Source organism: Pteropus alecto, unplaced genomic scaffold (assembly GCF_000325575.1).
Source record: "Pteropus alecto unplaced genomic scaffold, ASM32557v1 scaffold50, whole genome shotgun sequence".
Taxonomy (NCBI): Eukaryota; Metazoa; Chordata; class Mammalia; order Chiroptera; family Pteropodidae; genus Pteropus; species Pteropus alecto.
This window is the reverse complement of record NW_006431918.1, coordinates 3,640,184-3,657,152: the sequence shown is the minus strand read 5'-3', so window position 1 is coordinate 3,657,152 and position 16,969 is coordinate 3,640,184. Positions and strand designations below refer to the sequence as shown.

At 36.2% G+C, this 16,969-nt stretch overlaps 2 pseudogenes; one reads left to right on the top strand and one right to left on the bottom strand.

The window, feature by feature from the left end:
• Nucleotides 1-216: 216 nt before the first annotated feature.
• Nucleotides 217-335, top strand: LOC112475143 (annotated as a pseudogene).
• A 14,831-nt stretch (nt 336-15,166) lies between these two features.
• On the bottom strand, nt 15,167-15,285 carry LOC112475140 (annotated as a pseudogene).
• Between the last annotated feature and the right edge of the window lie 1,684 nt (nt 15,286-16,969).

Sequence of the window (16,969 nt, the reverse complement as noted above, 5' to 3'; positions counted from 1 at the left end):
ATTGAAAATAGAAGACAGTCATGCATTTTGTTAATCAGGCAGAGCTTTGGGGCTCAATCCAAGAATATTCTTGCTGTGGCTACCAGAAAGACCCCAAACTCAGAAATTCAATTTAGGCACCCAATCTAGTCTCTTCAAATCAATGGAACCTCCTTATTTTTGAAGACAGCATTGCTAGATAAACTTTAATTTATCAATTAAAAATAATCCACATGCATCTATGGCCATGCCACCCTGAACATGCCTGATCCCATCTGATCTTGGAAGCTAAGAAGGGTCAGGCCTGGTTACTACTTGGATGGGAGACCTCCTAGGAAGACCGAGCACTATAGGTATAAAAAAAAATAATCCACATAGCTAGGAACTTCCAACTTGTTATATAAATACACAACACAAGATATCCAGCAACGCAGATTTATGAAGACGGGAAGACAAAGAGCTCAACTGTGGTGAGGGGGCAGAAAGAGAGAGACAGTTGGTACAGACTGAACATGTTTAAGGACAAGTTTCAGAAAGCCAACTAAAAATCGAACTTTATTGACTGATGCTATGGTCTGAATGTGTACCCCGAAATTCATTTGCAGAAATCCTAACCACCATGATGATGGTATTTGGAGATGAGGCCTGTGAGAGGTGATTAGGTGATGAGTGTAGAGTCCTCATGAAAGGAATTAGTGCTCTTATATAAGAGGCAAAGAGAGCTCCCTTGCCCCTTCCACTATATGAGCTTACATTGATAAGGCTGAGGAAGCTGGTCCTCCCCAGACACCGAACCTACCAGCACCTTGATCTTGGACTTCTCAGCCTCCAGAACTGTGAGAAATAAATATCCATTGTTTACAAGCTACCGAGTTTATGGTATTCTATTGTAGCAGCCTGAATGCCTCAAGATAGCATACATAATTAAAAATCCAGTTCCACACTCAGCTTGACTGACGGACTCTAGCAATATCATCAGATCTGGATTGTTCTCTTTCTCTGTCTCCCAATCTTGGTTCCTTTGTACAGACAAACCTCCTCCCACGGTGGCCTCAGTAGCTCCAAGCATATATTGTCTTCACTCCCATTCTCATTCCAAGGGCAACTGTTTTCTTCAACTAATCCTGTTTTGGGTTTTTCTTTGGTTAGTCGCTTTTATAATTTCTAAAACAAATGATAATATAATAATATAAACAGGGTTATGGCATTCTTTCTTTGTTTCTCAATATCAATTTCTTTTCATGATAGAGGAATATCATATCATTTCTACCCTGTCTGGCTCAGCAGTTATACGGATTTTTTTCTTCCTTGGATGACTTCTGCGCCTTTAAATGATATACTTACCCTTCATTTATTATTCCAGCCACTGTATCTTGACTCTTCATTTTGTAAGATGAGGAAACCTCTGCTCTGATCTTTCCTTTCATTGCTTCCCAACTTCCTTCCATTTCAAGGTTGATAATAGCTGCATTGTGTTCTGTAACCATTGTGGATTTTTTCACGATTTCTCTATATGTTGAGAAACATAAACTTAAAATCAAGAAGCATTATTTACATGATTATGATATTTTAAGTATTGTTCACTGACTTGGAAAGCACCACGCTTAGGTTTATTCTCCGTGGGTCTAATGTCATTGCCACTTGCCACTCGATGGAGAGTGCGCCTAACATTTAGTTCAAATAGATATAGTAGTTCCTCCTTTTTAACACCCCCAGTGGATGCCTGAAACTGCAGCTAGTACCGAACCTATATGTACTATGTTTCTTCCTGTACATACTTAGCTATGATAAAACTTAATTTATAAATTTGGCGCAGCAAGAGGTTAACAACAATAACTAATAATAAGATAAGACAATTATAACAATATGCTGTAGTAAAAGTTACGCGAATGTGGCATTATTAAGTAACGTGTCACTTGAACACAAGCACTGTGATCCCTCGATAGTCAATAACCAAGATGGCTAGTAAGTGACTAACTGGGGGGCAGGGGAGTGTCAGTGTTTACAGCATGGAGAAGTTGGACAAAGGGATGAGTCACTTCCCCCCTTATTCGAGGTTTCTGCAGTCTCAGTTACCTGTGGTTAACCTGAGTCTGAAAATATTAAGTGGAAATTTCCAGAAATAACCACTTCATAAGTTTTAAATAATGTGCCATTATGAGTAATGTGATGAAATCTCACGAGTCCCACCCTGTCTTGCCCAGGATGTGACTCCCTAGTCACTTTGTAGCCATCTTGGTTACCAGGTCAACTGTCAAGGAATCATAGTGCTTGTGTTCAAGTAACAGGTATTTTATTAAATAATGTCTCATTCACCTCACTTTATCTCAAGTTGGTATTGTATCATTTTACATCATCAGAAGAACAGTGAGTACAGTACAATAAGATATTTTGAGAGAGAGAAACCATATTCACATCACTTTTATTCTAGTATATCATATGTTCTATTTTCTTTTTAGTTATTGTCATTAATCTCTTATCGTGCTTAATTTATAAATTAAACTTTATCATAGGTATATATAGGAAGAAAGCAGTATATATAGTGTTCAGTACTATGTGCAGTTTCAGGCATCCGCCAGAGGTCTTAGGGACATATACCCCACGGATAAGGGGTGACTGCTGTATTGCACTTTTAAAATCTCAGCAATTATACAACCAGAATTTTAAATTCTAAGAGTTCTTTCTTATTCTCTCATGGCTCATCTATTCATAGAGTATAGTTTTTAGTTTTATAGACTTTGTTCTGCTTGTGTTTTTAGTTCTCTTTTGTGCCCTGAATTATCTTTGTTTTTTTGGGGGGGGGAGGGAGGGGGGGGGAAGGGGGATAACATTTTCTGCTTGATTTTTTAAATTCACATTTGCAAATAAAAAAATTTTGTTTATACTTAATACCAGAGCAACAGAGATGGACTTGGGAGTTCTGTATATAGAACTGGGGTTGTTGATGGTCAGGCTTTTGAATGGTACATGTGAAGAGCAGGCTGTTATGCTGGGGTACCTCTACATGGAATTAAATAGCGAATTCTACTCTGTGGTGATACTGCTTGGTAGGTGACCTGCTTTCCCTTGATTGTGTTATCTCAGAGTCTAGAGTTGTTCAGATCCCACAGATACCATCATCGATGCTCTAGGCTGATGCTCCCTTCTTTTCCCTTCATTGGTTGCCATTCTTCCATCTGCTTTACGTCTTCCTGCAATTTATTAAAACTCTTCACCTACTTTTGGCTCTTCTCTTGGTTCTTATGGGTTTATACCTTTTAAATTATTTTAAAATTTAAAATAGTCTTTTTCAAGAGATTTTGGGAGGAGAGGAGATATGTGTACTTGGCACCTTACCCTAAACCATCTAAATTTATGCTGATGATAATTTTGAGTAGAGAAGATGACTCTCTGGATCTTTAGTTGATTATGGATATAAAGAGACTGAGTTTATTTTAGAATCCGCCACTGCTGAAAGGAAACTTGGATTTTAATAAACAAATCCCACCTACTTCTTGCTTTCTATATCAGTCATAGTTTAATCAGAGAAGCAAGGCCACTAGGTATTTATTTATTTATTAAAGGAATTTGACCGTACACAATTGTAGGAGGTGATTAAAAAGTCTCTCTATGGCTGTCGTCTTTGTGTTTGATCCTGGGATTTGAATTCTATAGGGTGAGCAGGAAAGATAAATGTAAAGCAGAGGAGAGTCAGGACAAGAGAGAACCCAGAAGCATGAGCTGGAGCCCATGACTGTGTCTGTTCTTATTGCCTTTGACTTTGATGGTGTTGATGTCTGAAGAATTTGGTACCCTGTATCATAGAGGCGAACATGCATATAGTCTAGGACATGGAGAAGCTGAATGAGGATCTGAAGGAAGCCAGAGAAACTTCAGGACTGACAGTTGTCCCATGCCAACCAGCTATGACACATTCTTATTAAAAAAAAATCTGATCACATAGGGAAGTTGAAATAAAAGATCACCTATCATTGTTAATATTTTATTCTTTTTTCTATGCATATCTACCTATATTTCCATAATTATACTGCATATCTAAATATATTCTTATTTATTAAAATCTTTATCAGCATCACAAATATTTAACCACTTGTCTAAAAATAGACATTAAGGATATTTCCTTTTTCTTGCTACTACAAATAATGCTGAGTAATACAAATAATGATGAGTATCCTTGTTTATACAATTTTATTCCCATTTTATCCTTATAACAGAATCTTAAAATTGGAAGCAGATGCTCTGAAATTACATTCATCAAAGATCATACCAATTTACCAGAAGCGTCTGAGACTGTCCTCTTAGACCTTTGACATCATTAGATATCATCTTTTAAATATCTTTGTTATCAAATTTTATCTTATCATTGTTTCAATTTGTATTGCTTCGATTACTTGAGATGGTTAAAATTTCACCAGAGTTTGTTAATCATTTGTATTTAATTTTGTTTATTCACATATCAATTATAATTTTTATATCATCTTTTACTATATTAAATATATTAATTCCTTGTCATTTTTTTACAGAAATATTTTTTTTCTGAGCAGTTTGGTGCTGTGAGTCACAATCATGCCAGAACAATGGGCCTTAGAAACAGAAGTGGGGCCATGTGGAGGGCGGGGACAGGCTGACATTTAGAAGCATTCTGGTCAAGAGCTCTGATTGGTGTTGTTTGTTGAGGATGTTGTTGTGAAACTCAGCTGAGTCATTATGTTTAACAGATAACCCCTGAACAGATTAGCAAGGCCAGGTGGGGACAGAAGCTGGTGAAGGTCGTCCTTAGAATTGGGAAAAGTATCTGGGAAGTGGATGTGATGGGAACAGTTTGGAAAAAGTGACTTTGACATATTAGAGTTTATAGGCAAGGACTGTCCTCAGACTTTGGGGAAAGCTTATTTGAGAAAGTTCAGATGACAGATGGATGCAATTACATTCCCTAGGATGAAGGAAGTTGCTCAAAACAAAATTATGACAAATGGACATAAGAGGATTTAAAAAATTTAAACGTACAGAAGGAGACAAAATATTTTGCTTTCCAATGTATGGAGACCAGTGGGAAATATGTTTGGATATGGATTTAATCTTGAGTGACCAATGAATTTTACATATATTGAATGGGAATTTATATTCTTACCTACACAACTTATATATATCACATATCTCATATATATTACAAATATATATGTTAGGACATAAAACATAAGTGATTAAGGTGGGGGTATTCCCTTCCTCTTCCTGTTTGTTTTGGAGGAGGCTGTTGAGGAGGGACTAGATTTGGAGTAAGAGAGAAGTAGATAGGATAAGAGAGAGTTCTTTACTAAATGTTGCTGTAGACTATGTATATCATTCCCTTTAATGTTCCAAGAGACACGAGTAAATAATTTTATCGCTTTTTGTTTTCTGTTGTCTCATTAACTGTACCTTTTGGTAAAGAGCTCTAAAAATGAACTCCTTGTGTCTCGGTTCATAAAAGTTGTGTCTTCTGCAGGACACTTTTTGAACTTATTTTTTAAAAAAGAAACAAAAGCAAATTCCAAAAGTTTTCATTATGTGTGTTAAATAATACTAGAGAGGAAAACTAATCTGTTTTATCTTGAGATAAAAAACGGTGATATTAATCTGAATTTTGCCTTCAAACTTGGAAAGTTAGATATAATAGAAAAGTAAAACATGACAGTATATAGCTTTGCACTCTCAAAGTACAAATAAATGTGCGTTCATTTATTTGTGCCACATTTTCTTCCATAAAAAGCTTGAGCTTTCCTGTCTTTTCCCTGCTGTTTCCTTTGCTGGGAATAATTCCCTTCCTTCTCTTCTCCATCTGGTGAACTCCTACACATACTCCAAGAGCCAACTCAAATGTCACCTGCTCTATGAAACCTTCCCCAGCTCACCCAGGAAGAATGAACTCTACCCTCCCTAATGTACGACTCTCACAGTGGATTGTTAATAGTTTCTACTGGATTATAAACCCTCTGAGGTCTCACTGAGCATCTAGCCCAGAGTCTGCCAAGTACCCGTGAGTAACTGAAACATGAAGCACAGGAAACCCTTTATAGTGAACAGACTTTCTGTTTCTCTCTCTTTGTGTTTCTATGTAGAGAGACTTAGAGTGACATGTCTGGCCACCCCTTGCTTCTCGCTCTCCTGCTTCCCCAAGGGAGGGGAAATGACTCCTTTGATTAGCTTGGGCTCCTTGGTTAGCCTGTTATGAGCATGCATGCAATAGGACTTGACTGGGTAGGTTCCTTTAATTCTGGGCCAAAATACGAGGAAGTTCATTGTGGCACTGCATTTGAACTAGCTGTTATCAGTAATAAGTCTGATGACGAGTTGATCTCTGTCTGGCTGACTCCCTGTGTCTCTCTCTCAATTGGTTTCTGACTCAGATGGAAGAGATGCATTATCTATTGCTCCCCTGCTAAACCCCCAACATCTGACATTTGTGTAGTGCTTTTCAGTTTACAAAGCACTTCCACATCCATTATTTCAAGGGCTGTAAATAAGGTAACAAAGTGCTGTGGGAGTATTGGGAGCGAGTGATTAATTTCAGTTGAAGAAATCACAGAAGGCCTCACACAGAGCTGCATGTTTGTGGGCCGCTTTCAGTACAGGTGTCAGGCTGGAAGGTCTGAATTCTGCCCCTTCCAAGTCTTTATAAAAAGAAGGGAACCAGCAGATGACATTGGTTTACTGATGCTTGCTTTACTAGCTTGCTTTACTGATGCACTGCCTATCTAGCTCATCCTTCTCACTTTTGATGTCTAATGGTTTATACATTGGTACTTTCAATTCTTACCTCAGGAGGCCCGGGCTTTGTCATCCTTTTTGGACATGCTACTGTGATGTGACCTGGTGTCCTCTCTGGGTCAGGACCTGATAATCACTCTCTAGGGTCATGCTCTGTGACTACTGATCCTTTCCTAAATTTTGCCGCCATAGAATCAGCCGGCACAGACAACTTTGAGCTCAAATAGTCTATCATTATTGGACTTAACTTTAGAAGCAACTAGGTCTCTTCTCTCAGTCACTGAAAAGGCTTCATGACATCAGAGATATTGTCACACCTGAGACACATGCCAGATGACTTTGTAGTCACCATCAGTGTTCCTACGATGTGGGTCCACCAACAGACGCTGCATTGATGTGAATGTGCTAAAAGGCATTTTGGAACAAATAGCTTCCACAAAAGTGCCAAATTCTAATCGACATTGTTTTTCAAAGTGTTAGAATATAAATTCAATTTCAAGGCAAAGGGAAAAAATTAGAATTAGAAGTAAAGAAGGTGAATTTACAAGCAGAAAGGAAATGAGTCAATCTAATTTCAAAGCCTGTCCTGAACCAAGGGTAAAATAATAAACAGGGTTTGTAAAAAAAAAAAAAAAAAGGGAATCTAATATTTATAAGGGATTCAACATCTAAGAGTTGATAAATTGCACTTGAGAGGAAATGCTGCATTAGATAAATTTTATCTTGACACTCTACCCTTTAACATGCCTGTAGAGCTTGTCTTGTACATCTGTTGTAGCCCACATACCAGTCTGTCCCTGGTAGTAACCGAAGGGTTATTTTACTGAGAAAAATCTGTTTAACTTAGAAGCTGGAAGAAAGGAGAGAAGAGCTCAGAGATTGGAATCTAAATGAGTAATAGAAAAAATTTTAAATGCCACCATGGCAGGGAAAAGATGAACAAGTCTGTGATAATTGACACCTCTTCTTGCATTTGATTTTGTTCTTTATGATCTCCAAACCCATTCTTAGCCTGGTTTAACATCATTTGGGTCTGTTTGGAATCACAATAGAGAATGTAGCAAAGGAAATCTAATCAATGAAGTGAATTGTTGAGTGAACTTACCTGGAGATGGGACATTGGGCAGCCTGTTTGTGGCCTCTGAGCCCCTGAAGTCCTCCTCTGATAACAGGTGCTGATGGACTAGGAAGGGTGAGGAGGGAAGGCCAGATTCCCAAATTGGGATCATATAGGTTTTTGTGGGTAGGGACTCAGCGACTAAGTGAAATCACATGATGTGTGTGGATTTGTGCTTGCGTGTGTGTTTTGTGTTTGTGTGTGTGTTGCGTATGCACATGTGTGCATGTGTGGGTGAGTATGTGCAGAGTGAAAATTGGAATCTAAGGGGTGGGGTGAACAGTTGCGGTCGGGTGAGGTTCTGGCCAGTTGTTTCTGCTGCAACATCACCCTTCTTTGCTTCATGACTCAGCTTCTTTAGCTGATTATTCACCTCACTCATCAAAGCTTCAGGAGCGGCATGTGTAAGGCCGTGCATTTTATTACAAATAATCCAAACTATGCTTTTAGAGTGATCCAGGAAAAGGGAGGACTTTAACCTGTGTTGTTTAATATCACATATATTATGTTTTACATAAATGTATTTTTATTTTACTTACAAATAATAAGATGATTGTGATATAGCATACCTTATAAATACTTACTGATGAGCATTTGATTTGACGCTACAAATATTCAATAGACCGGGATTCAAATTCAGTTTCCACCACTTACCTTGAGTTTTTGAGCCTGGTTGCATCATTTGAAATATCTACCTCAAAGGCTTTTTTTTTTTTTTTTAATTTTTAACAACAACCAATTTACATATCTTGTACTTCTTAAGTGCCAGAAGGCCTTGAAGGCTTGTTTTGAGGATAAAATAAGAAAATCTGTAAAGGACCTAAAACACATTAGCTGTTCATTAAATTTCCTTCCTACATTCTGCGTAAATTTAATTTAATTTTTTTTTTAAAGAAAAGTGTTATACTAGATTTTCGTTTCAAAGTGATTTCTCTTTAGACCTTAAACATTTATCTAAGGCACTAATCCCCACATTTAAAAAATCTAAGTGACCAAAAATGCATATATATATATTTTAGAAATAACTGAAAATTTGAAGAAAAGTTACAAGACTAGGAATAGTACAATCTGATTATATTTTATATGGATTTACCTATAGCTAATGGTTTACTCCATTGGCTTTATTATTCTCTCTCTCTTCGTATAGATATAGATTTAATTTTTCTGAACTGTTTGAGAGTGAGTGGCTGTATCCCAGAGCTTACCCTTTAATATTTCAATGTGCATTCCCTAAGAATAAAGATATTCTCTTATCTTACTATCATATAGTAATGAAATTCAGCAAATTTAACATTGATAGAATACTTTTATCTAATCTTCTATCCTAATTCCAATTTTGTCAGTCAATCCAATAATGTCCTTTATAACACATTTCTTTTTCTGCCAATATAGAATCCAGTATAGGGTTGGTTATTCCATTTAGTTGCCATGTCTCTTTTAATCTGGATTTTATATATATATATATATATATGTATATATATATATACACACACACACACTATTTTTTTATATATATATACACACACACACACACATAACACACTATTTATTTTATATATATATATATACACACACATTATTCATTTAATCATTGGTGAATGATATGCCTATACATGGCTGGTCAATGCATTCATAACTCAATTAACAGGGCAATAGAGTAACCGGCTACTATTTATTTGGACATTTCCATGGCTTCTAACTGCCCATAGTAACAATTCTAAACTTATCTACTCGGCTTTCCAGTCCTCTATAATAATCTCTCACTCCTCTAATTATCTATACACTGCTCCCCTGTGGAGGTAGCAACTTGTAGCTGGAAACATAACTTGGTGCAGGCAGTGTAGGGTGTGGATTCTAGCTCTACTGCTTGTTAGGAGAGTTAATGCGGTGATTCGCCTACATGAGACCACAAGGTTCTTGGCACATAACAGGCTCTCCAAAATGTTTACTCCCTTGCTCCTGCCAGAGTCAGGTTATTGCCACGTTCATTCCCACCTGCTCAACTCTGCTCGCATGCCTCACCTCTGCTTTGTCTTTCTTTCTCTTCACCACCGAGCCACAGCTTGTGTATTTGTTAAAATTCTGTTCTAGTTTTCTTATATCCCTCAGGAAGCCCTCATGAATCTCATTACTCTTTCCACCTTCTAAATCGTGACACTATCTTGGACTCGTGAAAGATTTAGTAACTACCAAATAAATGAAATCTTAGTACACTGACAGGTGTATGTGTGGGGTCTCAATAAGGCCATGAATATAGCGAAACTTTCATAGAAAGAAGGGAAGAACACTGACAATTCCTGAGCAGTGTTATGTGCCTGGTGCTTTCTCTGCATAATTACGTTAATTCTCACAACACCTTCCATAGGTAAGTTTTCATAGTCCCATTTTGCAAATGAGAAACCTTTGGTATAACGTCACAGAGCTAGAAAATGGCAGGGCTGGAATTTGAACCTAGGATAGGTTCTATACTTCCCTTTATTTTGAATTGCCACCTAAGTTGAAATATACAGTAAAAAAATATTGATTTTGACTGATGGATGACAAGTACATGTTACATTTTAGAGAAACTAAGAGGTAGTAGAGATGGGTGCATCTAACAACTTGCCCAATATAAATTGATTTTTGTCCCCTTGAGTCAAGGTAGCATTGATGGGCCTGTGATTAATTCAATGTGACTCAAAATGACAGTTCTATGTTCTTCTGAGGAAGAACTGGTAGACTAACAGGTAATTCAAAAAACTTTTACACACAAAGAGCTCAATAATTTTCTATTTTTATGTGTCACTTGAGTTATCATTTAATGACTGGCAAAGGTTGCTCAACAAATAGGCATTTACAATGAATGCTTCAATGTGAGAAGTTGGACGAAATGACCTCTTGGGGCCTTCCCATGGATTTAATTAATCTAATCACACCTTTAGACTGAGTTTGAGCCCAGAGTGGAACACTTACCTCCTGTTTTGAACTGTTTTTGGAGGAACACATCTTATCTCCCCAACTACTAAGTGCTGGGAGGGCAGAGACTATTTATTTTTCATTAGTCTTCCATAGCACTGGGTGTAGAGTTGAGCACATTGTAGGTACTTAGTAAACACTAATCGATCAATTAATTTAATATCTTGTAACTCAAGATGACAATATTGTTAGGACTAGCCATGCAACTTACTCATCTTCAAGTATCTTGGTTGTTTTTGAGACTTGCTCTCTATATTGATTTTGGAATCGGTCTGACAAATACATCACGAAGTACTGTTGGAATTCTGATTGGAATTGCATTAACTATACATGTCAGTTTGGGAAAGAATTGACAGCTTTTCAGTATTGAGTCTTCTTAACCATAAGTGTGGTATGCCTCTATATTTAGTTGGTTGTGTTTTTATTAATTTTTCCTTTATGAAGTTTTTGCATATCTTTTGATATTTTCACAGATGCATCTTTGTTATTATAAATGGCATTTTTCTTAAATTATCTTCTCTGTTGCTGATATGTAAAAATACAATAGATTTTTACAGTACTTGTATATTGTACTGCTCTTATTAATTCTAATAATTCATTTGGACAACTTGTACCTCTGAGGGATTTTTTAAATAGATAATCATATCTCAGCATAAAAGGAAATTTGTTTTTCCTGATCCATTTTTAAATCTATTTTTTTTTCTCATTGCAATGGCTAGAACCCCACAGTAAATCTTTAATAAAGCAAGGACAGGAGGCATCTTTAACTTGTTTCTGATAAAATTAGGAAAAGAAAAGTTTCTAACATTTCACCATTAAACATGATGTTTGCTGAGGATTTTGGAGTAGATGCCTTTTGTCTAGAAAACGTAAACTGTTCTATTCCCTTTTTTTTCCTAAAAGAATTTATTTTTATTTATTCACTCAACAAATATTTATTGAGCATTTAGGTAGTGTACTGGTCTAACCACTAAGGATACATTCATAAATAAAATAGAGAAAAAGTTCTTTCCTGATGAAGCTTGTACTATAGTAGAGAATAACACAACAAATAGCAGGTGAGTAATGCTATAGAGAAAACCAAAGTAAGAAAGGGGACGAGAGTTTTGGGGCTGGGGGATACGGTTTTATATAGGGTGATGAGGGAGGACCTCACTGAGAAGGTGATGTCTGAGCAAATACTTGAAAGGGGTAAGAAAGCGAGCTATGCAGGTATTTATAGGGAAAGCATTGCAGGCAGAGGGAATAGCAGAACTAAGATCAAACTGAGAATTATAGTGACAGAACATAATGTAAGTATTACAGATACTTCTGATTGAAAGAATAATATAACTAACAAAAAGAAGATGAAAGGAAAATGAGAATGCTATTTTCCTCATCTTTCATTACAGACAGTATTACTATTGTCTAAAATTAAAACACGTACAGATCTTGAACTAACTGACTCCAACCTCTTTTTTTATAATTTTATAAAATGGCTCTAGTGAAAAATAATTATCTAGACTTCATCAATTCCTGTAGTTTCACTTTGTTTCTATTCCTTCTGTAAAATTAAATGTAATATTTTAAAATAAAAATAGAAGCTATATTATGATTCTATTTTAATAAAAATATTTTTTCTGTCTAGTTTATCTTTATATATGAATGAAAAGCTCCCTGAAATAATGTGCCCTTTGATATTAATAATGATTTATTTCATGTGGTAGTGTTTGGGCTAAATAAAACTTTAGTTTTGTGTATTCTATGTAATTTGAATTTCTTGTTATGTATGTGCATTATGAACAAATTAGTATATTTTTTGAATATAGTGTCAGCAACTTCCCAGGGCATTGCAAATTGAAACAATTTGCTCCTCCTCACCTGCTCCTGTATTCATGGCCTTAACTAACAGCTTCACCTCTTTTTTTATTCTTGAGTGTAGTCAATATATGCACAGCTAACACTAGCTGTAGAATTTCTTATCCTCAGAGTTCTGCCCTGCAGAACTATAGATTGCTATGGATAGAATGTTTATGCAGGCCACTCCAAATTCATATGTTGAAATTCTAACCCCCAATGTAATGGTTTTAGGAAGGGGGGCCTTTGGGAGGTGATTATTAGGTCATGAGAATGGAACCCTCATAAAGTGGAATTACTGACCTTATAAAAGAGACTCCAGAGAGATCTCTTACCCCTTTCACCATGCAGGGACGTACACAACGAGAAGATGGCTATTTATGAATCAGGAAGTGGGCTCTAACCAGATACTGAAACTTTCAGCACCTTGATCTTGGATTTCCCAGGCTCCAAAACTGTGAGAAATAAGTTTTTGTTGTTTATAAGCCACCCAACCTGTAGTGTTTTTATTATAGCAACCTGAGTGGACTGAGACAGGTATCCACTTGCCCTGAGGTGGCCTTCTGTCAGACATTTTCTTAATGTCATAGTTTTACATTGTTTCTACTAAGGGTGGTTGTTTTAACCTGCTATCACTGTTCTCCTATATAAATTTCATAACTTTGATAACTTTTTAGAATAAAATCTTAGAAGTCAGGTCAAAGTATGACTTTTTTAATTCTCATGATTTTATATAGCCAAATTGATTTTCAAAAAGGCTATACTAATTGATACTTTCACTAGAGTTGTTTATAAAAGTGCCTCTTGCATAACTGTTTTGCTGGCACTGATCATTTTTTGTTTGACATTTGTGCCCATTTGATAAGCAAAAAATGATATTTAATGGCGTTTTAATTAGAATTTTTATTATTAGTGAAATGGAATGTTTTTAATAGGAGTATTGAATTTTTAAAAATTTCAGTGGAATTTTATAAGTGGGCAGACAACACGATCATATTTACTTTTTTAGAACTGTAATTCAGGTGACAGTGTTGAAAGTGGATGGCTGGAGGAGCTAGATGTCAGAGACACCAGAAAGGAGACCTTGACGATGGTCTTGCTGGTAGATGCTGAGGGCCTGACCTGGGCAGAGGAAGCAGATCTGACAGCATTCTATCTCCGCCTCTGACTTCCTTTCAGGCTTCTCGATTCCCTGTTATGTTTTCCACTTTGAAAAATCAGCTTAGCAATAATACTTTAAAGTTCCTAATTTATTTAAATTTGGGGGAGAGTGTATAATTCTCCTGAGAGGTTCATTTCTACACTTCCCATTTAGAGAATCAACAATTCAGAAAAGAATTCGGCTGCAAGATGATGAATTTTGTTTCCCTATGACTCCTACACAGGGAAAAGTGGAAATGGATTCTATGGATCCAAATACGCTAAAGAAATACACTGATTTGCTTCTGGCTTGTCCGTTAGCTTTTACCTTAAAGTCCTTATATGTTACATTTTTAAAATAGAGACATGAAACATACCTAGTCAGGTTTTAGCTAAAGCAAACCCTGATGAAAAATGACCGGTCCTCTGTAATTCTGAGCTGAATTGTAATTCTTTGTTCCCTGTAGACTTCAGATAAAAGGATTCATATGGGATGGTAGATAGGGTGGTTTTAATTTGGATCAACTGGACTTACTGCTGGATTTTACACTAGCCATGCTGTGAGGCAGGTTCTTTGTTTTCAGCAATTATCAAACTAAGCCTAATTAAACTTGCTTTGCTTTGATGTACTATAATGTTTTCCATAAATTTTATATGCTGAACCATTTTCATAAGTCCTTGTTTGAAATCAAGGATAGACAGACTATGGATTTATTTTATATGTCAGACCATGTTTTAATATGTATCTAATCAGATTTTAAGATGCTTACTTTTGGTTATTATTATTCAACATTCTTCTTTTTGTGTTTTTGTAGTTTGGATGCAAGAAATTGTTTTTAAATACAATACGCCAATGTAATAAATGTGATAGATATATGTGGAAGGAAAGTGCAAAGACTTTCAATCCTATAAATTAAATATAGATCTTAAACTGTATAACACACTCTTCTATTTTGTAAAATTCCACTGATTTCCCTTGTTGTCGAGTTTTTCCTTAAGGGGACTTTTTTTTTTTTTTAAAGCTCATTTGGTCCAATTGATTTTGTGTATATTTCTTTTGTGTAGCTGTATTAAAGGTACATGTTGTCTGTTTTTGTATTCGCAAGTTGTTAATTTCCCACTTGATGATGCATCAATTAGATCTCTCTTGCTTTATAGGTGCTAGCCTAGAAGATGTATTTTTTTAAAGAGCATTTTTCTTCACCACCAAATAGAAACGATTTAACAACATTTATTTTATTCAGCTAATACTCTACTTGGAATTCTTTTTATTTGATTTGATTTTTAATTTAATTAAAATTTTTTTTTTTTAGGTGAGGCAACCCTTGGTTGACCTCACAGAGGTAAATTGCAAGGACCTTGTAGCTTACAATCCCTTAGTTTTTATTTTTTACACCACAGCACCTGGTCTTCCTAGGTGGTCTCTCATCTAAGTGTTAACCAGGCCTGACCCTGCTTAGCTTCTGAGATCAGACGGGATCGGGCTTGTTCAGGGTAGTATGGCCATAGACTGGAATTCTTGTTAGCCCTTTGCTGCCTTTAAAAATGGACTTAACTATTTTTGTTATTTTTGCGTGGCTTTTAGCCTATCAGTTGGGATGGGTAAAAGGTACAAAACCAGATCAATTATATGTACAGATTCTTCTTTCAGCCCACATTTGAAGGGGACTTTTCTATGAAGGCCCTTTTAAACATTTTTAAACAAAGTAATGCCTCTTTTTTTGAGATTTGTCATAAAGAAGTATTATTCTTATCCGTTTCTATGAAAATGAAAACTTGTTCCTCAGGAAAACTTGAAGTTAAGTTATTATCGCTATTAGAAGAACTTTGTATTGCTGGGCACACTTTGATAATGTTTTTTAAAACTTTGGATTGGAGTATAATACATAGAGAGAAAATTGCGTGTGTTATAAGTGCACAGCTCAATGAATTTTAACAAAATTTGAACATACCTGTTTAACCAATACTCTGACCAAGAAAGAGAACATCATCAGCACCCCCAGAATACCCCCATGCTCCTAACCAGTCTCTGCTCCACGCGACCCACCTCCAGAGTAAACACTTTCCTGACTCCTAACAGCATAGCTTAGTTTTGCCTGCTTTGTGCACTGTATACATGAATTATACAATATGTACCCTTCAACATCTGGCTTCTTTCATTCAATATTATGTGTGTAAGATTCATCTGTATTGTTGAGTGTAGTTGTAGATGTCCATTCTCATTATTTTGTAGTTTTCTGTTGTATGACTACACCACCACTTATTTATCCATCCTACTGTTAAGGGGCAGCATTAGGCGGAGGTGAGAATGCACCGAGAAGAGTCAAATGACTTCACGTTTAATACCCTACACCGGCGCTCTCTTAGCAAGCTAAATAGATTTGATTCTACCTTGTAAGTGCCCATTTATTCTAGATGGTAAATACCTTGAGGGTGGGGACTAACTCAGTGTCTCCTACAAAGGCACTCAAACAATGTTGATAGGATTCAAAATAGCTTACCCAAGTGGAGAAACAATAAAATGTAGTTAAGAGGATGTAAAACTGGAGTCATGGGAAAAATAGTGCAGGACCTTCCAAAAGAAGGGACAGCTAAAGAATAGAGAAAGGGGAGAAAGACATAACATAAAACAGCATGGAACAGCAATACTTGTTTATTTTGCTGTCACATAAATGAACCTAATGAAATTGAGTTTGCAGGGCACTACTATACTTTGATAAAAGTATAAATAAAACAGTGCTTTGGTTTGCTATTTTCTTGTTCACTGCACAGTAACTTCTCTTGGTCTCCCATCTTTGATCAATTTAAATGTTTAATTTGCATGACTTTTTTTGATCCCCAAAGCAGCAACTGAACTGAATAAACCAATGATTGTATAAAGTTGACATTCATCATAGCCATGTAAATGTTTGATATCTTAGCCAAGTTTTCTTTTCTTTTTAAAAAGATTTTTTTTTTTTTAAGTGAGGCAACGCTTGGTTGACCTTACAGAGGTAAATTGCAAGGACCTTGTCAGCTTATAATCCTTATTTTTTAATTTTTTACACCTATAGCACCTGGTCTTCCTAGCTGGTCTCCCATCCAAGTACTAACAAGGCCTGACCCTGCTTAGCTTCCAGGATCAGCTGGGATCAGGATTGTTCAGAGTAGCACAGCCATAGACAAATTTTGCTTTTCTAGTTTGTGTTTTTAATA